The sequence below is a fragment of the Chlorocebus sabaeus genome, chromosome 13 (genome assembly GCF_047675955.1).
Source record: "Chlorocebus sabaeus isolate Y175 chromosome 13, mChlSab1.0.hap1, whole genome shotgun sequence".
In the NCBI taxonomy this organism is placed as follows: Eukaryota; Metazoa; Chordata; class Mammalia; order Primates; family Cercopithecidae; genus Chlorocebus; species Chlorocebus sabaeus.
Window position 1 is genome coordinate 42,812,067 of NC_132916.1, and position 21,581 is coordinate 42,833,647.

The 21,581-nt window shown below is 39.0% G+C and overlaps 1 protein-coding gene across 2 annotated transcripts in view; it reads right to left on the reverse strand.

Annotated features, from left to right (window-relative positions):
* Positions 1 to 21,581, reverse strand: part of CEP85L (centrosomal protein 85 like) — a 233,494-nt gene that overhangs the window by 190,088 nt on the left and 21,825 nt on the right. For both annotated transcript variants that reach the window (XM_073022433.1, XM_008007220.3), the window contains exon 2: positions 12,100 to 12,154. The gene's annotated coding sequence lies outside the window, so the exon portion shown is untranslated. The remainder of the gene's footprint in view (positions 1 to 12,099; positions 12,155 to 21,581) is intronic.

Consider the following 21,581-nt stretch of genomic DNA (forward strand, 5'->3'; position numbering starts at 1 on the left):
AGTGCTGAAATTACAGGTGTGAGCCATTGTGCCAGGACACATCCATTAACTTTAATGATCATAAGAATCCTGGCCGGGCGCGGTGGCTCAAGCCTGTAATCCCAGCACTTTGGGAGGCCGAGACGGGCGGATCACGAGGTCAGGAGATGGAGACCATCCTGGCTAACACGGTGAAACCCCGTCTCTACTAAAAAAATACAAAAAACTAGCCGGGCGAGGTGGCGGGCGCCTGTAGTGGCAGCTACTCGGGAGGCTGAGGCAGGAGAATGGCGTGAACCCGGGAGGCGGAGCTTGCAGTGAGCTGAGATCCGGCCACCGCACTCCAGCCTGGGTGACAAAGCGAGACTCTGTCTCAAAAAAAAAAAAAAAAAAAAAAAAGAATCCTGCCCAGCCTATAATTCAAACGCCAGGATACTCACGTTCTTCAACAGACTCTAGCTTTCTTTTCCTCTAAGATTAGTGTAAAATAAAAGTGCCTGATTGCCATCTCACACACTGGTGAGAAATCCGCTGTTCCTCTCCACATCTCCAGGTTTCTCTTCCTTGCCTCACGTTCTGTTTTCCTACACAGGCCGAATTCTCCATGTCTCCTTTACATCCCCCTGGTGTTTGTGTTCCCTTTTGCTATATGGCCTTACGCAATACTTGGCACATCACCCAATTTCTTCACTCCCCAAAGTTATCACTCACATATGATTGCTTGGGTAACAGACATCTATTTAACTTTTGGTAAAAGGTAAGGAATGTTCCATTCTGGTGCCAAGTAACAACTTAATATCGGATATTAAAACTGTCTTCCCAAATAGAGCCCCAGATGTCTGTCTACTTTGCTAGACTTCTCTCTTTCCTAGGGTTGGTGCTTTCATCTCAAACTCCGGGATGCTCAGAATTATTGTTTTATTATGCAAAGCATTTTAGATCTCTGCCTGGGGCTTCCTCCTTCATATTCAAAGTGGACTTACACAGGTGTTTTCCTAAACTTAAGAGTCCTAGAAATCAGAAAGCTATAGTCTGCTATAGTTTTAAATAGCATTTACACAAGATGAAAAAACAAGTTTAGTGAAATTAAATGACTGCCCCCAAAAAAGGGTCAGAGCCTGAATTAAAAGCCTGGCTTGCCTAACTCAATACTTATGCTCTCTCCACTATACCAGGATGAATACATGAGAGTCAATACCTATTGAATGTTTATGACATGTCTGGCTCTGTTCTAAGAGCTTCAGGGGCATTAGCTCATTCAATCCTCACATTAGTTAATACCCCACTTTATAGAAACAGAGATAGCTACCCATAGTGGTAGCTAACACATGGAAGGGTGAGGACTAGAGCCCAGGTAGTCAGTGTCTGTGCTTCTCATCATTAACTGCTATTCTCTACCAGCCTCAAGATCTAGCTCCCTGACATTCTTTTAGTGGCTGAAAAGAAGGGCAGCTTATTATGACATTTGGGATTAAGTTAAAAAAAATAATAATAAGGAAACAGGGGCAGCTATGGTGTGACATTTCAGTCTGCTCCCTGAAAATGACCCCAGCATGGTTTGGAAACTCAAAATTTCTAAAATTGTTAGGGTCTGAAGGTATAGACTAGATTTGCTCAGTGACAAACTTAATTATAAACTTTATAATGGCTGCTTTCAAAACCAATCATGTAATTCAGTCTTTTCTTGCTTAATTAGTTGCCACAAATTCACTCAATCCATTTAGTCAGTCAGTCATTCAAGATTTATTGAGTGTCCTCTATATGTCAGGTACTGTTAGGCACCAAGTACTCAGTCCTGGAGTGGCTCTAAATTTTAGAATTTGATTAGCGTTTCTTCCTCTACTGGTCTATGGGGGATGGTGCTGAGATTCTAGATTTCCTGGCCCAGTTCTTTAGAGAAAAAAAATTACTAACATGAAGAAGGGCATTAAATTGGGTCACCATTGCTTGAGGGAACTATTCCTTAAGAATATAGAACTTGCTTTTTTTTTTTTTTACATTCAAAGTGCTGCTCTAAGGTTTGATTGATGATCTTTTTTCTTTTTTTTTTGAGATGGAGTCTTGCTCTGTCACTAAGGCTGGAGTGCAGTGGCCGGATCTCAGCTCACTGCAAGCTCCGCCTCCCGGGTTCACGCCATTCTCCTGCCTCAGCCTCCCAAGTAGCTGGGACTACAGGCGCCCGCCACCTCGCCCGGCTAGTTTTTTGTATTTTTTAGTAGAGACGGGGTTTCACCGTGTTAGCCAGGATGGTCTCCATCTCCTGACCTCGTGATCCGCCCGTCTCGGCCTCCCAAAGTGCTGGGATTACAGGCTTGAACCACCGCGCCCGGCCTGACTGATGATCTTGAGTGGACAAGACCATCAAGGCAAGAAGTCCCATGTAGATGACAACTAGCAATATTTGGTCAGAAACATACCTCACTTTAATAATGTATCTTAATGTAAAGGTGGATCTTAGACATGAACTAAATCAGTGGTTTTCAAACTGTGCTCCTAGGGCCTTATTTGCAACAAATGAACATTTTAAACTGCATGTGAAAACTGCATTTTCTGGGTATCTGATTTATATATTGGAGTTTTGCAGTGTAATTTCATTTAGAAAGAGGAAAAAAGAGCCTTATTGCTAAATGTGAACACCTCTGAGATTTTGGTTCATTTCTCTATTCACAAGGGACTAAGGCCTAGAGAAATGAAATGACTCACTGAAATGGCAGAGATAAATCATAAACCTAGGCCATTACTCCCAGCCCAGCCCAATGCACAGATCTCCCCCTTCCTATCTACTACCCACTGTGTGTCTGGAGAGCATGGCACCCAGGCCAACGTAAGTCTGGGTGAACTGTATCTTTGTAGCACGGCAAAAGCTGAGAATTCTGTTCTAAATGGTTCTAAAAAAATACTGACTGAGGACCATTTACTGTATATATGATTAAGTGCTACATAATCTACTATGTTCCTCATAATAATCCATGAGTTGGGTTGAGCAAGTATCTCCCCATCCCCCATCCTTAGTTTTGCAAAAAGCAAAACAGTCTCAAAGCCATTGACTTCTTTAAAGAAATATATTAGTAGATAACAACAACAAAACAATCCAAAATTCCAATCTTCTAACTTTTAGAAAGACAGAGCTCTAACCATTATATACTGTTCAAGCCAACTGTTAGTAAGAATATGCCGCGCCTGTGTAGGCAGGAGAGCAATGATGTCATTAAATAGGAGAGCTCCCAAAGTTGACAGACATAAATGATGAAAGGCAAAGTTTAGATATCAACCTATGAGCCATGGACATCTGCAGAGTTTTAAAATTATTATAAGGGGACCTGAAGTCCCATAAGGTATGCTTACTTGAATAAGGTGGGTTGCACTGATATATACATCCAGTCTTCAAATGGATAGAGATGCTCTTTTGTTTAATAAAGTATGCCTTCAATTAAAAGCATTACTGAAGCCAGATGCGGTACTGCGTGCCTACAGTCCCCACTACTTGCTACTCGGGAGGCTGAGGTGGGAAGATCACTTGAGCCCAGGAGTTCAAGTCCAGCCTGGGCAAAAAGCATTACTGAATTCATAGCAATGTGTTTATCCTTATGTATTTTTGGTCAACTTCTACTAAAAGTACGAACACTATTATGTGCGACTCTGTGAAACTGTTGTTAAAAATGAAATTGTAATTGAAAATATGGGGAATGTCTGTTCCAGGCTAAAATAAAGGGAACAGAACAAAATGAAGATGGGAAATAATTATTTTAAAACATATTTTGTATGTTTTCCTGTGTTTCTATTTTAAAGCTATATATCTAAATTATTGCTCTTTGTTTTCATGTTGAATGGCCGCTTCTTATCTGGCTTTGTTTATTAAGTGTGGTCAGATCATTTATTCTCAGAAAAACTACCCTGTAGTCTGGCCCTACATTCCTCCAAGATAATATCATCTGCAGGAGTCAAGTTTCTTGCCAGAAGAGCTGATTTGCAGAAGTAAACAAACTGGGAGTAAAACCAAGAAATGTTAAAGAAACTTTTGAACTTAGGACATCAATAACAAATACTATGTTAGCTATAAGTGTCTCTAAAATATATATAATATCCAGTCAAGCTGACCTACAGAACTGGAACAGTAAACAGAACACAAAAAAGGCTGTAAGCAATACCATCTAGGAACACGGAGGTAACAGATAGGGCTCCATGTCTGCCAGGGACTCCAGGAGGAACAGCTGTTCCCTTCTCTCAAAACAACCATCCTCTGATGCGTTTCAGTTGCTTACCAGCTCAGATCTGCTTTTGAGGAGTAAGCCAAACACATAGCCTCTGGTGATTTACCTTAGAGAGGGCATTAGGGAAACTTAAAAAACAAATGTCAACTTGAAAAGGCTGCATTTTATATCTTTCCTCCATCTCTGGCTGTCTTCCCTTGTTGTTCCACCTACTCACCCCCTTGCCCTTCCTTACATTTGATTCTTTGTTAGATGAAGCATGGAGACAATGGAAAGCAACTGGGAAACAAACTAAACATTTCCTTCTGGAAATATTACCTACTTTTGAATAACCACTAGGGTCTATAAATATTTTCATTAGAAATTTGCCCTCCCTCCACACACACCAGTCACTTTGTGAAAAACCAGTTTCTCCAAGTCAGAACCTAGAATTTACAGTCTCCTCTCATTGCACTACTAAAACCCTTCATATCCACAGTGAATCTAGGCTATTATCTCTGGAGATTGGAGTTCAGGGCCTGACTCATATATTTATCTCATGAACTAAACCCCTATAATTCCCTGTGGAGTTGGGGTTTGGAAGCAGATGATAGAGAGGAAAGTTAGAGTTACAACAATTTGGTTCAATGTGGTAGAGCTCTGAATTGACTGTGTGATCTTAGGCAAGTCCCATAAGCTCTCTGGGCCCCAGATAACTCTTGTGTAAAAGGAAAGGATCATACTAGATGACCTCCAACTTTGTATCTTCGAGGTACTGAATGGGAATCGAAGAGTAAAGAGAAGTCGCAAATAGAAATATAGATGTGATAACTGAATTATTCCCAATTCTTCCCTCTCTCCCTGCGATAGAATTACAAAGCATTTGTCAAGTGGCTTGGCAATACCTTCTACCAGAATGGGCAGAGTATATGTAGCATTTCCCTACCTACTTCATATCGGGCTTGTCTGTGTGACTTGCTTTGGCTAACTAAAGTTAGTAGATGTGATGCAAGCAGAGGCTTTTTTTTTTTTAAAACTTTTATTTTAGGTTCAGGGGTACAAGTGTTATATAGATAAACTGCATGTCATGGGGGTTTGGTGTAAGAATTATTTTGTCATCCAGATAGTAAGCATAGTACCCTATAGTTTTTCAAGCCTCACCCTTCTTCCACCCTCTACCCTCAAGTAGGCCCTGGTGTCTGTTGCTCTCTTCTTTGTGTTTCCTTTTTTGTTGTTGTTGTTGTTGTTCCCTTCTTTGTGGCCGTATGTACTCCATGTTTAGCTCCCACTTATAAGTGAGAACACGCGGTGTTTGGTTTTCTGTTCCTGTATTAGTTTGCTTCATTGTCTCACTAAGCAGAGGCTTTAAAAGTGGCTTTATTTCTTTTGCTTCTGTAATCTCCTGGCTAGCCACTGGTTCAAGAATGAGAAAAGGGGATGTTAAACTGACCAAAATCTTGAACAAGAAAAATAGAAAGTTATGTTTTAAGCCTCTAAAATTTGCAGTTGGTTATGTAGCACTATTGCAGCAGAAACACAAAAATCTCTGCTGTTTTACTTTTCTCATATATTCTATCCAACAATACGCCTACTGACCTTAAAATTTTATTGATGCAGTTGAACTAAACTGAAATCATCTAGGCATCTTAACCTGACTATGGAAATGTTCTCCTGATTAGCACCGTCAGTAGGACGACTTTTGGTACTGAGGATACTGCAAAACTAGAAATTAGTGTCCTGAACTTTTCTATGTAAAAAAACACTGTGTTTTTAGCTATATTGAGAAATATTCCTATGAAATTGTGCTGTGTTGGCTGTAAGGATGGTGGTCACTGTAACTTACAGTGTAGTCTTTGTGGCAACATTTTGGAGAAATTGCTCTCTGGTTTCAGCAACTGGAGAAACTGTGTTATCCTAAGCAATGAGTTTGTTTGAATCTTACGGACACTGTGTCTCTATCTGGTTGTAAGCCCTCTCGAATTGCCTGGAAAAGTCAGAGCCAAATCTGTGGCCCTCCATAAGCAAGTGGATGTAGGTGACTTTGCAGCATACATTTTGTTTAGCAACTTCCCCTCCATGTTTTATTTTATTTTTTCTACACTCGTTTTCTCTTTTTGTGCTTTCCTTGTAAATTATTATTGTTATGATGTTAAGTATTAAGTATTATTATATCATATACGTTTATATCAGCCACCTTAAATCCTTTTGGGAGCAGAATTTAGAATACATAGAACACTACTGTTATTAAAAAAAAAAAAAACATTAATTTCCATTAGTAAAATAAAGAGAGAAATACAATTTTATCACTGACCCCTCAACCCTTTTGTTGTTAAAACTTACTGAGGATCTGGCATTCCTCTATTCTGAAATATCTTCAGGTCAGTGTTGTGAATAAAGCACTGATATACATTGGTATGATTTCGAATTCATCATCAAAATAAATGTAAAGACAAGCTGGGCATGGTGGTTCACATTTATAATCCCGCACTTTGGGAGGCCAAGGAGGGTGGATCACTTGAGGTCAGGAGTTCGAGACCAGCCTGGCCAACATGGCGAAACTCCATCTCTACTAAAAATACAAAAATCAGTTAGGCATGGTGGCCCATGCTTGTGGTCCCAGCTGCTTGGGAGGCTGAAGCACGAGAATTGCTTGAACCCAGAAGTGAATTGCTTGAACCCAGAGGTGAAGGTTGCAGTGAGCTGAGATGGTGCCACTGCACTCCAGCCTGGGTGAAAGAGTGAGACTCTGTCCCCCCAAAATAAATAAAAGGACAAAAACTGTCTTTCTTCAAGCTGTTTGAAATAGGGAGGAAGGTTTTTCTTTACAAAGAATTTGATGTATTATTCTCTTTTTTTGTTTCGTTTTTGTTTTGAGACAGGGTTTCACTCTGTTGCCCAGGCTGTAGTGCAGTGGTGCGATCTCAGCTCACTGCAACCTCTCCTTCCTAGGCTCAAGCAGTTCTCTCAGCCTCCCAAGTAGCTGTGATTACAGGTGCATGCCACCAGGCCTAGCTAATTTTTGTATTTTTTAGTAAAGATGGGGTTTTGCCACGTTGGCCAGGCAAGTCTCGAACTCCTGGCCTCAAGTGATCTGCCCACGTCAGCCTCCCAAAGTGCTAGGATTGCAGGCATGAGGCACTGCACCAGGCCTGATATATTATATTATTCTTTTAATTATTTAAGTTAATTCTTTCTTTAATATTTGTTGAATATCTACTATGTGCTCAGATGGTGCTAGTTGTTATGGACAACATAAAGATATTAATAAATAAGATACTTAAATCTTTAAGACGCCTCATGGCCGGCCACTGTGGCTCATGTCTGTAATCCCAGCACTCTGGAAGGCTGAGGCAAGTGGATCACTGAGCCCAGCAGTTCGAGACCAGCCTGGGCAACATGGTGAGACCTCATTTCTACAAAAAATACAAAACTTAGCTGGGCATGGTGGCACACACCTGTAATCTCAGCTACTCGGGAGGCTGAGGCAGGAGAATCACTTGAGCCTGGGAAGCAGAGAGTGCAGTGAGCTGAGATCATGTCACTGCACTCTGACCTGGGCAACAAAGTGAGATCCTGTCTCAGAAGAAGAAAGAAGAAGGAGGAGGAGGAGGAGGAAGAGGAGGAGGAGGAAGAAGAGGAGGAAGAAGAAGAAGAAAAGAGAAGATGATGACGACTAAGAAGAAGAAGAAGGAGGAGGAAGAAAGAGGAGGAGAAGGAGGGAGGAGGAGAAGGAGCTCCCATGTGTCTACATTACAAAGATGACTTGGTTTCCTTGGGTGTAATTGAGGTTCACTGCAAGAATGATGAAGAAAGATGAGGGAGGCAATGTGGAAGGACCAGCAACCTCCAACAGAAGCATGATCTGGCCTCCTGGTTCTAGTGCAGTGCTCTAATACATCAAGAAATTAGTCGCCAAGGTTGGGGGCAGGACAAGCACAGGAAACACCAGTATAAACACAAAATAAGAGTTAAAGATGAAGAAGATAGAAACTTGAACTAGTCAGGGTCACTAGACAGAAGCGAAGAATAATCAATAGAAACAGAGCCAAATCAGAAGCTGAAAGAACGGTTCTGATTCAAGATATTAATCTGAGTTTACATGTTTTAAACTACCATTGAATATCCAAAGGGATATGAAAATATGAATTGGCACTTGCTGTGAAATTTAGAAGATTTCCAGTAAAGTGTTCTATGTTAGGAGGCAAATGTGTCATATAGGGAAGTCAGAGAGGGGCAAATACCAGTCTTACCAGCATCTGTAGAAAGTCCATTAAAGACAGAGTCTACACAAAGCAATATCTGAGGGCATCCCAGCTTGCCCTTCATATAGACAGCATACTGAGTAGTATCTCAGAAACCAAGGGGAAATTCTTTGGCACAATGGTGAAGTCTATGGGCCCTACCACCTCTGCCCTACTTCCACAGACAATTGGAATGCCAATTTATTAAAGTAATTCTGATAAATCTTGAAATTTCCTTTCTCCCATTGAGTGTACTTAGTATTTCAACAGGACCCCCAAACAATTCTGAAATTAACTGTGAACTCCACCCATGGACATAAACACAATCATCAGAATAAACAAACCAATGAAACATCTTCTGGATTAAAAGACTTAATTGTAATGTAAAAAAGGAAATTAACCAGAGGAATAAAATTAACCAGAGGAATTAACCAGAGGAATAAATAGACTCCACTCATGAAAGAGTTAATAATAAAACCAAAACAAAATTTTAAAAAACTTTAGAAAAATCTATAAATCTTAAAAAATCTAGAAAGATGATGAGTTACCAACAAGATTCAAAAGAACATTACAGCATATGCACGCCATATGCAAAATTTAACAGAAAATTGATCACAGGCCTAATTGTAAGAGCTAAAACTATAAAATTCTTACTAGAGAACAGGGGCATAAATATTTTTGACCTTGGACAAGGCAATGGTTTCTTAGATATGACACCAAAAACACAGATAATAATAGAAAGAAATATATTGTACTTAAAAAATAAATTGTACTTCATAAAAATTAAAAATATTTGTGCTTCAAAGAAAACCTCAAGAAAGTAAAGAGAAAACCAGTAGGCTGGGCATGGTGACTCACGCCTATAATCCCAGCACTTTGGGAGGCCAAGGCGGGTGGATCATGAGATCAGGAGTTCGAGACCAGCCTGGCCAAGATGGTGAAACCCCGTCTCTACTAAAAATACAAAAAATTAGCTGGGCATGGTGGCGGGTGCCTTAATCCCAGCTACTTGGGAGGCTGAAGCAGGAGAATCGCTTGAACCCAGGAGGTGGACATTGTAGTGAGCCAAGATAGCACCACTGCACTCCAGCCTGGGCAACAGAGTAAGACTCCATTTCAAAAAAAAGAGAGAGAGAAAACCAACAGAATAAGAGAAAATATTTACAAATCAAATAACTGATACGGGATTTGTATCCAGGACTTTTACAACTCAACAATAAAAAGACAATCTGATTTTAAAGTGATCTGAATAAACATTGCTCCGAAGAAGATATACGCATGACCATAAAGCATGTGAAATGATGCTCAATAGTATTAGTCATTGGAGAAATGCAAATCAAAACCATAATGAGATACCGTGTCACAGTCCGTAGAAAGGCTATCATTTTTTAAAAAGACATAAAAAGTGTTGACGAGGATGTGGAGATATTGGAATCCTCATACATTGCTAGTGGAAATGTAAAATGTTGTAGCTACTTTGGAAAAACAATTTGGCAGTTCCTCAGAAAGTTAAACACAGAGTTACCATGTGACTTAGCAATTCTACTCCCAGGTGTTTACCCAAAAGAAATAAAAACATTTTTACACAATAGCCTATATACAAACATTCATACCAACGTTATTCATAATAGCCCAAAAATAGAAATAACTCAAATGTCTGTCCACTCATAAATGGATAAACAAAGTGTTACATACACACCCACAAATGCACTCACATACAAGGGTATGTTATTCAGCAATAAAAATGGAGTGCTGATACATGCTACAACATGGATGAACTTTGAAAACATTATACTACATGAAAGACTCCTGACACAAAAACCACATATTTTATTATTCCACATATATATGAATTGTCTATATATATAGGCAAATTCATAGAAACAGTAGATGAGTGATTGCCAGGGGCTGAGGGAGGGGGAAATAGGGAGTGATTGCTAACAAGTATGGGGTTTCCTTTGTGCATGATAAAAATGTTCTGAAATTAGATAATGTTGATGGTTGCACAATTCTGAAAATGTACAACCACTAGAAACCGCTAGACTGTGCACTTTAAAAGTGTAAATTTTATGGTATCTTTAAAAACTGTCAATCATTTAAAAATTACATTTTAAAACAGGAACAATTTAAGGTTAGAAAAGATTCATTTTGAAATAAAAATAAGATTGCTAGAATTTTTTAAAAAATGACATGGAAGCTGGGCACAGTGGCTAACCCTTGTAAGCCCAGTGCTTTGGGAGGCTGACGTGGGAGGACTGCTTGAGACCAGGAATCCAAAATTGGCCTGGACAACATAACGAGACCACCAGGTGACCCAGTAAGACCCTGTCTCTAAAAGAAAAAAATAAAATGGAAGCAGTAAAGAGCAAAATTGGAAAGCGACAAAAATCAAATCAGTGAATTTGAAGCATTCAGAGAAAAGTGATAAAGGAATGAATAAAATGAGAGAAAAGATGATGTATTAATGGAAGACGATGATGGATCTAGAATATCTGATAAAAGATTTCAAAGAGAATAAACAAAAATCAAAGAGATAATTTTTAAAAATTTCCAAAAGAATGCCAAGCCAAGTTAAGATCCAATCAGGTGAAGAGTTGTTTTTTGATTGTGTTGTATTACTGTTATTGTTGTTAGTGCTGTATTTTTACTATTATTAGCCAGCTTAAAATGTCTGTTTTTAACTGACAAATAATAATTGTATATATTTATGGGTACATTATGATGTTTTGATCTAGGTATACATTGTGGAATGATTAAATCAAAGTAATTAGTACAGCCATCAGCTCACCTACTTAACATTAGTTTATGGTGAGAACATTTAAAATCTACTTAGATTACTGAAATTTATTCCTCCTATCTAACTAAAACTATGTACCCTTTGACCAACATCTCTCCTTTTCCCACCCCTACCCTCCCCCCTTCCCTAGCCATTGGTAAGCACCATTCCACTCTCTGCTTCCATTAGTTTAACTTTTTTTTAGATTCCACATTATCATTGAGTTCATGTAGTATTTGTCTTTCTGTGCCTGGCTTATTTTACTTAGCATAATGCCCTCCAGGTTTATGCATATTGTTGCAATGACAGAATTTCCTTCTTTCTTAAGGCTGTATGGTATTCCATCATGCATATATACCAGATTTTCATTATTCATTCATCCACTGACACTTCAGTTGCTTCCGTATCTTTACTATTGTGAATAGTGCTACAATGAACACTGAAGTGCAGATATCTCTTTGACATACAGAGTTCAAGTCCTTTGCATATATACCCAAAAGTGGGATGGCTAGATTATATGGTGATTCTGTTTTTAGATTTTTGATGAGCCTCCATATTATTTTCCATAATGGTAATGCTAATTTACATTCTCATCAACAGTGTACCAGGGTTTCCTTTTCTCTACGCCCTTGTCAACCCTTGTTATCTTTTGTCTTTTTTTTTTTTTAACCATAGCCATTCTAACAGGTGTAAGATGATATCTCATTGTGGTTTAAATTTGCATTTCCCTAATGATTAGAAATATTGAGCATTTTTTTTCATTTCTCTGTTGACGACATGTATGTCTTCTTTTGACAAACGCCTGTTAGCTTGAACTTGTTGCCTGGAAAATTATGGAGTCTACTTCATGTTGTATTGCAGTAGAACATTAAGGCATGATCCTGGAAATCTGGGTCCCAGCTCTGTTACTTACCAGTAATGTAGCTTTGGGCAAATCATTTCACCTCTTTGGGCCTCAAGTTCCTTATCTGCTTTAAAAAAAAAGAAAGGAAAAGCTTGAACTACATGACTTTAACACAATTCCTTAAGCAAAAGATATGAGCCAGGAGACAGACAGAAAGTAAGGCAAGAAAGCTAGACAGTAGAAGATAATAAGGAAATCCTTATCTACCAGAACTAAAATTTTGAGGATGAGGTGAGAAGGGGGCGGGGTGTACAAGCAATCCTGACACTGTCCGTAGTGCTGAAGAGTCATTATTTTGTCTGGGTGCCAGTTGGAGGAGTTAGGAATTGCTTTGGTAAGCAGTATGGAGATCTGACAATTTTAGAGCAAAACAGTGAAACTCTGAGCTCATTCCCATCTGTATATTTAACTACTACAGATTCTGATTATTCCCAATCCTATATCTCTAGTATTGACCTTCATCCTGATCTCCCAATACGTTTTCCACCATCTACCAAGTATTACCTGCATTTTTACTGTATTGAATTTACTTCAAACTCAACAGGTACAAAAGTGAATTTATCATATTCATTAATGATCCTGCTTCTTCTCCTGCATCTTCTATCTTGATTAGTGATACCAAGATGTATCCCTTTCCCCAAGCCAAAGAACTAGGGGAGACTTACATGATTTTACCATGCCCACCATCTATAGTCAATCACCAAGTGTGTCCTGCCAATATTGCCCATGAATACATCTTACATTCATATCTTTCTCTCTACCCCACTGTGGATGGATTTATTTAGGTTATAAATGTTTTTTGGTTGGACTACCATAACATCCTCTTCAATAATATTGTCTTCAATTTTGTACCTTTCTAATTTACATTTATGGCCAAGCTATTTCCCTGCTAAAAGCCTTCTCTGACTTTAGTTGTATATAGCACAAAATTCAGGTTACTCAGAATGGCATTCAAGGACACTTCATAATTTGTACAAGGAAAAAAATTCTGAAACATGATATTTATTAGGGAGTTCCCAATGGATCAACATCTGTAGAAGAATGGAGAAGGAAACAGGATTAGGTAAAAGGAGAAGTTGAGCTGTGATCCAGCCCCAATAAAGGTTGCTCAGCCCACCCCTTGGGTAGCTCTGGAGCTGGACTGGCTGCTCAGAATTGTTCCAAGTTGGATCAAGTGGGAGCCAAAGCTTTATAAAACACACTGGTCAAGCATTGGATGCAAGATGTCTTTGGAAGGAAGAAAGACCTTGGGTAATGCTACAATTTGAGGGTTGTCTTCTGACATCATTGTCAGAAACTGGGAGAATAAGTCCTTCATTCCCAAAGGTGGATCTCAGCAGCACATCAGAAAATCCACGAGCCACCGTATACTTGTATACTTGTCTACCTCTACACGTCCTCCTCTGTGCTTCCTTGACTCTGCATTTACTTTATCATACCGTTTACTGAACTCTATTTTATTCCCTCTTTACTTTTCTATATTCTTCACTAGACTGTGAACTCTGTGCAACAAATGCTGCTACTATATAAATCATTGCTTTATCCTCAATGCTTGCAGCATTAAACAATTTATAAAATAAAACATTAAGCACTTTGGGAGGCCGAGGCAGGTGGATCATGAGGTCAAAAGATCGAGATCATCCTGGCCAACATGGCGAAACTCCATCTCTACTAAAAATACAAAAATTCACTGGGCAAGGTGACAGGTGCCTTAGTCCCAGCTACTCGGGAGGCTGAGGCAGGAGAATCTCTTGAACCTGGGAGGCAGAGTTTGCAGTGAGCCCAGATCGTGCCACTGCACTCCAGCCTGGCAACAGACTGAGACTGTAAAAAATAAATAAATAAATAAAAATAAAAGAGAGAAAGAAAAAGAAAAAGAAAGCATTAAATGAATGAACGCATATTTCCTTTCTCCCCATTCTTTACTCCTTGTTGCTCTAGTAAAACCAAACTACTTGAGGTTTCCTGAATTTTCCAAGCCTTTCTTTGAGTCCATGCTTTTGGTGTGCTAGAATGCCTTTGACTTAGTCATCAGCTGAATATCTACTTCTCTTTCAAAAGTCAGTTCAATTGTTACCTTTGGAAAACTTTTTCCCAGGCACAGTCACAATCTTCATTCTCTGTGTTTCCTCAGAACCCATTTTGTACCAACTACACTCCTATTATTTTAAATTTACATGTCTGATTATTTTCAGGGGGTATGAGACCTTGAGTCACATCTATTTTGTATTCTTAGCACCTATAGAGACCTGGCACACAGTGAAGAAGAAAAGAATGAACAATAAATATGTGATTAAAGTCAGGCTCTAGGATTACTAACCAGAAAGTAATGTGAAGAATGAACTAAAAGGGAAGGGAGTTATATGGGAGAACATTGTTAGGATAACCTAGAGGCATGTGACTGTGGACACTGAATTTGCTAAAATTCCTTTCCTGAAATCAGTGTTTTCCACATGCAAATTGAAGAGCAGAATGATGATATTAGCACAGTTGTAACTTTGCCTAACATGTCTTAGTCATATAGTGTCCCAGTCTACTTCTTATGCGATGCTAGTGTAAGGGTGTCAAAATCAAATGCCTTCAGGGTCCAGGAAGATTACCTAAATGTCTAAATGTTCAGTGGGCCTATGGGAAACAAAGGGCCCACTTGAGGGGCATTCAATTTCAGTTTTTAAATAATGTGGTCACCAAACAGAACAAGTGTTAGGGCCTGACGTGGCCTATAAACCCCCAGTTTGCCGCCTCCTCTTTTACACATTTTGAAATCACATTTTTTCTTAACTACAATGGAGCTGAGTGGGAGGAGATATGAATGACACTTTCATCCTTGTAGAAAAAGAGGGTTGTTTCTATATTTCTAATAAAAAAGTAGAATTATTTTTGAAGTGGCTTCCTTCTCTGCCAGGAAGCCAGGAAATCAGATTAGAAATTTCATTGGCATAAAAAAAAAAGGGGGGCTGGGTACAGTGTCTCATGCCTGTAATTCCAGCATTTTTGGAGGCTAATGCAGGAGAATCACTTGAGGCCAGGAATTTCAGACCAGCCTGGGCAACACAGTAATACCACCACCCCAGCTCCAAAAAAAAATTTAAAAGTATTCTGGGTGTGGTGGCATGAGCCTGGAGTCCCAGCTACTTGGGAGACTGAGGTGAGAGGATCACTTGAGCCCGGGAGGACGAGGTTGCAGTGAGCCCAGGTCACACTCCTACACTCCAGCCTGGGCAACAGAGTGAGACCCTTCTCCAAAAAAAAAAAAAAAAAAGTCTTTCCTTGGCATTGCTTTTTTTTTTTTTTTTGACAAAGTTTATTTTCTTCTTATTAAAAAAACAACAATCTGTTAAAATATTTCAAAAATATAGAAAAGTTTAAAAATAATCCCTCAAAATTTCACCACCAGTGAACAACCTTGATTATCATTTTAGTTTATGCATCAGATATTAGGTGGGATTGTAGGACTGACATGTGTACTCAGAACTAGGTGGCAGGTAAGCAGGAAAGCAATTTATTTCTAACTAGCTGGGTTTCTGTAACTAATGATCTAACACGGCTAATAAAGACATTCTGGGCCAGGCACAGTGGCTCACACCTATAATCCCAGCACTTTAGAAGGCCAAGGCAGGCTGATCGCATGAGTCCAGGAGTTGGAGACCAGCCTCGGCAACATGGCAAAACCCTGCCTCTACAAAAAAAAATTACAAAAATTAACTGGGGTTGGTGGCACACACCTGTGGGATCACTTGAGCCCAGGAGGTCGAGGCTGCAGCAAGCCAATATCATGCCTCTGCACTCCAGCCTGGGCAACACAGTGAGACCCTGTATCAAAAAACAAAACAAAACAAAACAAAACAAAACAAAAAGAAAAGACACTCTGAGATGACTCTGAAGTGCCTGACTAAAACCAGATGGCCGCAGGGCCTGACAACGAGGAGGAGTTTACTGCTGCGCTATTATTGCTGAAACGGAACTTGGTTTTGAATCCACAACAGAACCATTGTGCTTGTGACATTTGCTTCGAGAAATGAATACTGGGTTGACAGTACACAAGAGCTTTTCAGTCTAGTCCATAAAGAACTTTCACTTGATTGCCAGCTTCTTACCAGTAATTCAACATAGAAAAGTACAGTTTTTGACCTTAAAACATTTAATACAATTCCTAAAATTAAAAGATGTGGATTTTAAAAGTCAAATGAGACCACATGACAATAAACGGAACCACAGGTTTGGTTTGTTTGTTTTTTACAGGAAATTGTGTTGTGTTTACATTTAGAGCATTCTGTGCTAAGGTATTCTCTGGCTCATGTGTAGACTCATAAGGGAGAGAGGAGTTGAGAAGTAGTTCTCTAGAAGAACTAGAGAGACAGATGTAATTATCCCTGATACTAATTAGCAGAGATCTGGAATGAAAGAAACCTCAATAACCTCATATTCAGACGATTTTTTCAACATGTTCATTATTAATAGTAAGCGGACCTCATGTTAATTTCAAAGAAGACTTAACAGATTTCAAAATATCTGAAGTTCTTCTATTTTTTTCCTATAAAATTTTTGTAATTTTTAAAAATAGTATTTTGGAATTCCCTTGAAATTTTCCTGCAATGTCACTGGTATATTTGGTGATAGAGTTTTAAGAATATCCCCAGTGAAGGCTTAGAAAAATTTAATTCATTATAAATAGATCTATTTTACTTTAATTATTATTCTATTATAATTATTTATTTATTTGTTTATTTATTTTTTTGAGACAGAGTCTCTCTCTGTTGCCCAGGCTGGAGTGCAGTGGCGTGATCTGCAACCTCCACCTCCTGAGTTCAAGTGATTCTCCTGCCTCAGCCTCCTGAGTAGCTGGAATTACAGGTGTGCCACCATGCTTGGCTAATTTTTTTGTATTTTTATTAGAGAAAGGGTTTCGCCATGTTGGCCAGGCTGGTCTCAAACTCCTGACCTCAGGTGATCCACCCACCTCGGCCTCCCAAAGTGCTGGGATTACAGGCATGAGCCACCACACCCAGCCTGTTATAATTACTTCTAATCATAATATTTCTTTCTTACAGGCCACCGCATGTTCAGACCATTTTTTCCACATGTAATTAGAAGTATAAAGCCTGTATTGCACTTAAATATCATCATACTGTTTTAACAGATTTTCATCTACATTAAAATTCACTTTAAAATTATTACTCTTAGAAAAACAATCAAAGAAAAAGTATGGTGTCTCTAAGGTTTTGGATATTCTAAAAGGAAGCAGCTGTTCTTTCAAGCTAAATATCATAAACTGATTTTATTAAATAAGGTCTTAGATTTCATAGTGGCAGCAGTTTATAAATATAGGCTTACTAATTCATTGCTTTCTTTTATTCATTAGTTGTGTTTTGGTACTTTATTTAAGTACCCGAGTGGATTATACTAGGTGCTGCAATTCAGAAACACAGGCTGTCTGCAGGTGAGACACAAGTTTCACCTCCAGGGGTACACAGTTTAATTGCAACAAAATGTTTTGTTTTTGTTTTTGTTTTGTTTTGTTTTTTGAGACGGAGTCTCGCTCTGTCGCCCAGACTGGAGTGCAGTGGCTGGATCTCAGCTCACTGCAAGCTCCGCCTCCCGGGTTTACGCCATTCTCCTGCCTCAGCCTCCCGAGTAGCTGGGACTACAGGCACCCGCCACATTGCCCGGCTAGATTTTTTGTATTTTTTTAGTAGAGACGGGGTTTCACCGTGTTAGCCAGGATGGTCTGGATTTCCTGACCTCGTGATCCACCCGTCTCAGCCTCCCAAAGTGCAACAAAATGTTTTAAAGAAGGAACGCTTCACTGTGGAATAAGAAAACAAGTGACTTGTTACCCAAAGAGCACAAGGAACCCCTCCACTGCTGAGTTGTTCACGTTTTCTTGGTTTATGCTTCAGGTAGAGGTAAGTGAAGCTTCAAATAATATTATGCCCTATAGCTTCAAACTGGAGAAAAACAGCCCTTACACCCCTGAAATATGCATGCATGCGTGAGCATGCACACACACACATACTTTTACCTTGCTCTAAATTTTTGCTCATGTACTTAGTAATAAAGTGTTATTTTTAGACTTCACAGTTCCAGTATGGAAAGGTGTTTAGAGCCTGGATCTAGAAGTTTATGTGTTTCTTGAAGTTCCTGGGTCATAATAACCACAGTGAGGACAAAGTCACCAGAACAATGCCAAACCAGGAGATATGGCCTGAATTTGAAGGAAGACAAGTTTTTATCAGGAATAACAATGAAAGAGGTTGAAATCATGGAGTTATTATTAAGAGAAGTTGTGGAGTAGTTATTCCTAGTAGCCTCTAAGTAGCAGTTGATCCTAAATCACAAAGGTGTGTACTTTTCTAGAGATTCCAGACAAGATAATTTTGAGGGTTCTTATACTATGATTATGAAAACCCAGTAACTACGTTTTAATGTAGTGCATTGTGTTTTTACCACTTAAGATGGCAGTGATTTCATCAGACAGCTTTCTTTTGGGAAGACTTCCAAACCAATCTTTGGGGGAGAAATTAATCTCTTTTTTGCCAAGCTGGTGGGGTTTTCTTTCCCTACATTGAATGTTTATATGGAAAGATATGAACCATAAGCATCTTTATATAAACACTTATTCTTTTTGCTTTTTATTGGCTGCATTGTAAGGAGTCATTTGGCCTAGAGGGAAAGGAGGGTAACATTCCCCATGTCAAACTACAACCAATCTTCCTTCTCCTTTCCCAACTCCAACAGTAACTACGGAAAATCAGTGCAGCATCCCGGTGCATTTGCGGTGTGGTTTGACAAAGATCATAATGTTCTTGTCAACACGGGTAACAGATCAATGTCCATCTGTAGATTCCAGTGCTTTTTCTTACTAAGAAGTGATTAATATGTCTACTACAGCTACCTAGTTTTGTAAAGTATATAGTTAATTAAAGGGCAGGATTCAAAAACATGATCAACTCTGTAAAAGCCCTGAACTTACTCGGCTGTTTCTTGCAAACTTCAACCTGTGGGGTATAGAGACATTTGTTGGGTCATGGCATGCTTGCCTCCAGAGGAGATCGTTTCAAAGACTGGGCTTTTTTTCAGGTAGCCTAGATGCAGGACACAGAGTCACTCATTTTGCCAAAGTCCCTTTTTGCCTTCCCAAACTGGCTTTCCTTTCAAAAAACTATGTGGAAAATTAATGTGTAAATTTTCAATGATAATATTTTCTCTTTGTTTGGTTTTCCCCGATGATTTCATATCTATACTAAACATCCATCCCAAATAACTTACACAGGAAGTGGAGACCAAAGGTAAAACAAACTCACACCCATTTCTCTGGCAGCCTATTTAAAAAATAGCGATTAAAAATCAAAACATTAAACATAACCCTTTCTGGCAAGATAACTCTCCCCTAGGTTACATTAGAAAATTCTCCCCTACATTTACATGGCATCTTTGCTGTTGATGATCTTAGTTTTCATTATTGTGGCCTAACAAAAATGGATAAAGCTTAAAGACCAGCCTGAGCAACATAGCAAGACCCGAGCTCTACAAAAAATTTAAAACACTGGCTGGGCATGGTGACACATGCCTGTTAACTACTAGGGAGGCTGAGCTGGGAGGATGGCGTGAACAATCCTCCTGTAACTAGGAATTCAAGGTTACAATGAGCTATGATCGCATCACTTCACTCAGGCCTAGGCAACAGAGCCAGACCCTGTCTCCAAAAACAAAAAAAGAAAGAAAAAAGTTTGGCCGGGCGCGGTGGCTCAAGCCTGTAATCCCAGCACTCTGGGAGGCCGAGGCGGGCGGATCACGAGGTCAGGAGATCGAGACCATCCTGGCTAACACGGTGAAACCCCGTCTCTACTAAAAAAATACAAAAAACTAGCCGGGCGAGGTGGCGGGCGCCTGTAGTCGCAGCTATTCGGGAGGCTGAGGCAGGAGAATGGCGTAAACCCGGGAGGCGGAGCTTGCAGTGAGCTGAGATCCGGCCACTGCACTCCAGCCCGGGCGACAGAGCGAGACTCTATCTCAAAAAAAAAAAAAAAAAAAAAAAAAAGAAAAGAAAAAAGTTTACAGATATTTTGACACCGCAAAGAAATCTCATAAATATCTCATAAATTGTGAGTGAGCTGCAGGAAATGAAAGCCCAGTGTTGTTTCTTTTTACACCACTCCTGATGGGGCCGAACACTTTCTTTACACCCGTGAATGCAGTCTGTCGTGGCATGTGGGTGTACATCCTTCTCTCTTAAGACAAGACATAATAGTCACCCATAATCTTGTAATCTCACATAACAAGGCATTTTGATCTGCAGTCCTGGTTGTTTTCTTTAAGCTAAATTTTATTTTTTTATTATTATTATTGGTTTAGAGACAAGATCTCACTATGTTGCCCAGGCTGTCCTGAACTGCTGGGCTCAAGTGATCCTCCCACCTTGGCTTCCCAAAGTGCTGGGATTACAGGTGTGAAGCACCGCGCCTGGCCCCTTTAAGCTGAATTTTAAAGGAAGTTAGAATCTCATTCTCTTACATTTTTGTAACCAAGAAATGAACTCTGACAGTAGAGACTATTAATATACTAATTATTCCCAGCATTGTATACTTCATGTGAAAGGCAGATGAAGAAAATGAAGAACCTATCTTCTGTTCTACTAAAAGAGAAATTTAATTTTCCTTAGTTGTATCTGTAATTGTCCTTTTGTTTTTAAGAATATAAGAATATAAAGAATATAAAGAATTGCAATAAAAAAAATACGAGGTTGACCAATGGAACAAGTATAATATAGCACTTAATAAGATGTAAAGATACTATTTTAAGTACCTTGTTTTAAAGTTAAGTAATGACAGCCTCCAGTTAACAAACCAAAAATAAACTCTAATCATTTCTTGGATTTCAGACATTTTTTTCTTTACAGAAATAATGTGATATATAGTGTTCCTTTTACTGGGTCAGCCAACAAAAGTATTTACATTGATAAAAACAAAATACTTTTTGTAATCAAATATTATAGTTCACAATGAAAAATAATTTTAAAGTGTGATTATTTAGCACAAGTAAATAAACTTTAAAAATACAGCAAGATTTTTATTTTTCATGAAATAAACAATAGTGAGTAGAAGGAAATTTTGAGGATGTTCTTGAGAAGAACTTTTTGACACTTTAGAAGTTGATAGGGTAAAGCACACCTTAGACTTTCCTTTCACTTGATACTAATATGTCCCCAATCCTGTTCTCCCATCATTAGAGTTATTTTTAGGGGTCACAAATGGAACAAACATAAAGAAAGAATGAGGGATGACAGTGGAAAAAATAGAGGTAGAAAAGAGAGGAAGAAAGGAGAAAAAGGAGGAAAAAGGTAGTAAAAAATGTTCTCGAAACAGCTGGCAATAGTTGGAAAAGTGAGACAAAAAAGTGCATAGGTTAAAGATGATAAAAACATTGCTTAAGGAAGAACCAAGCAACCTGAGAGTTCTGAAAATAGGGGAAATGGGGAATGCTTGGAATGT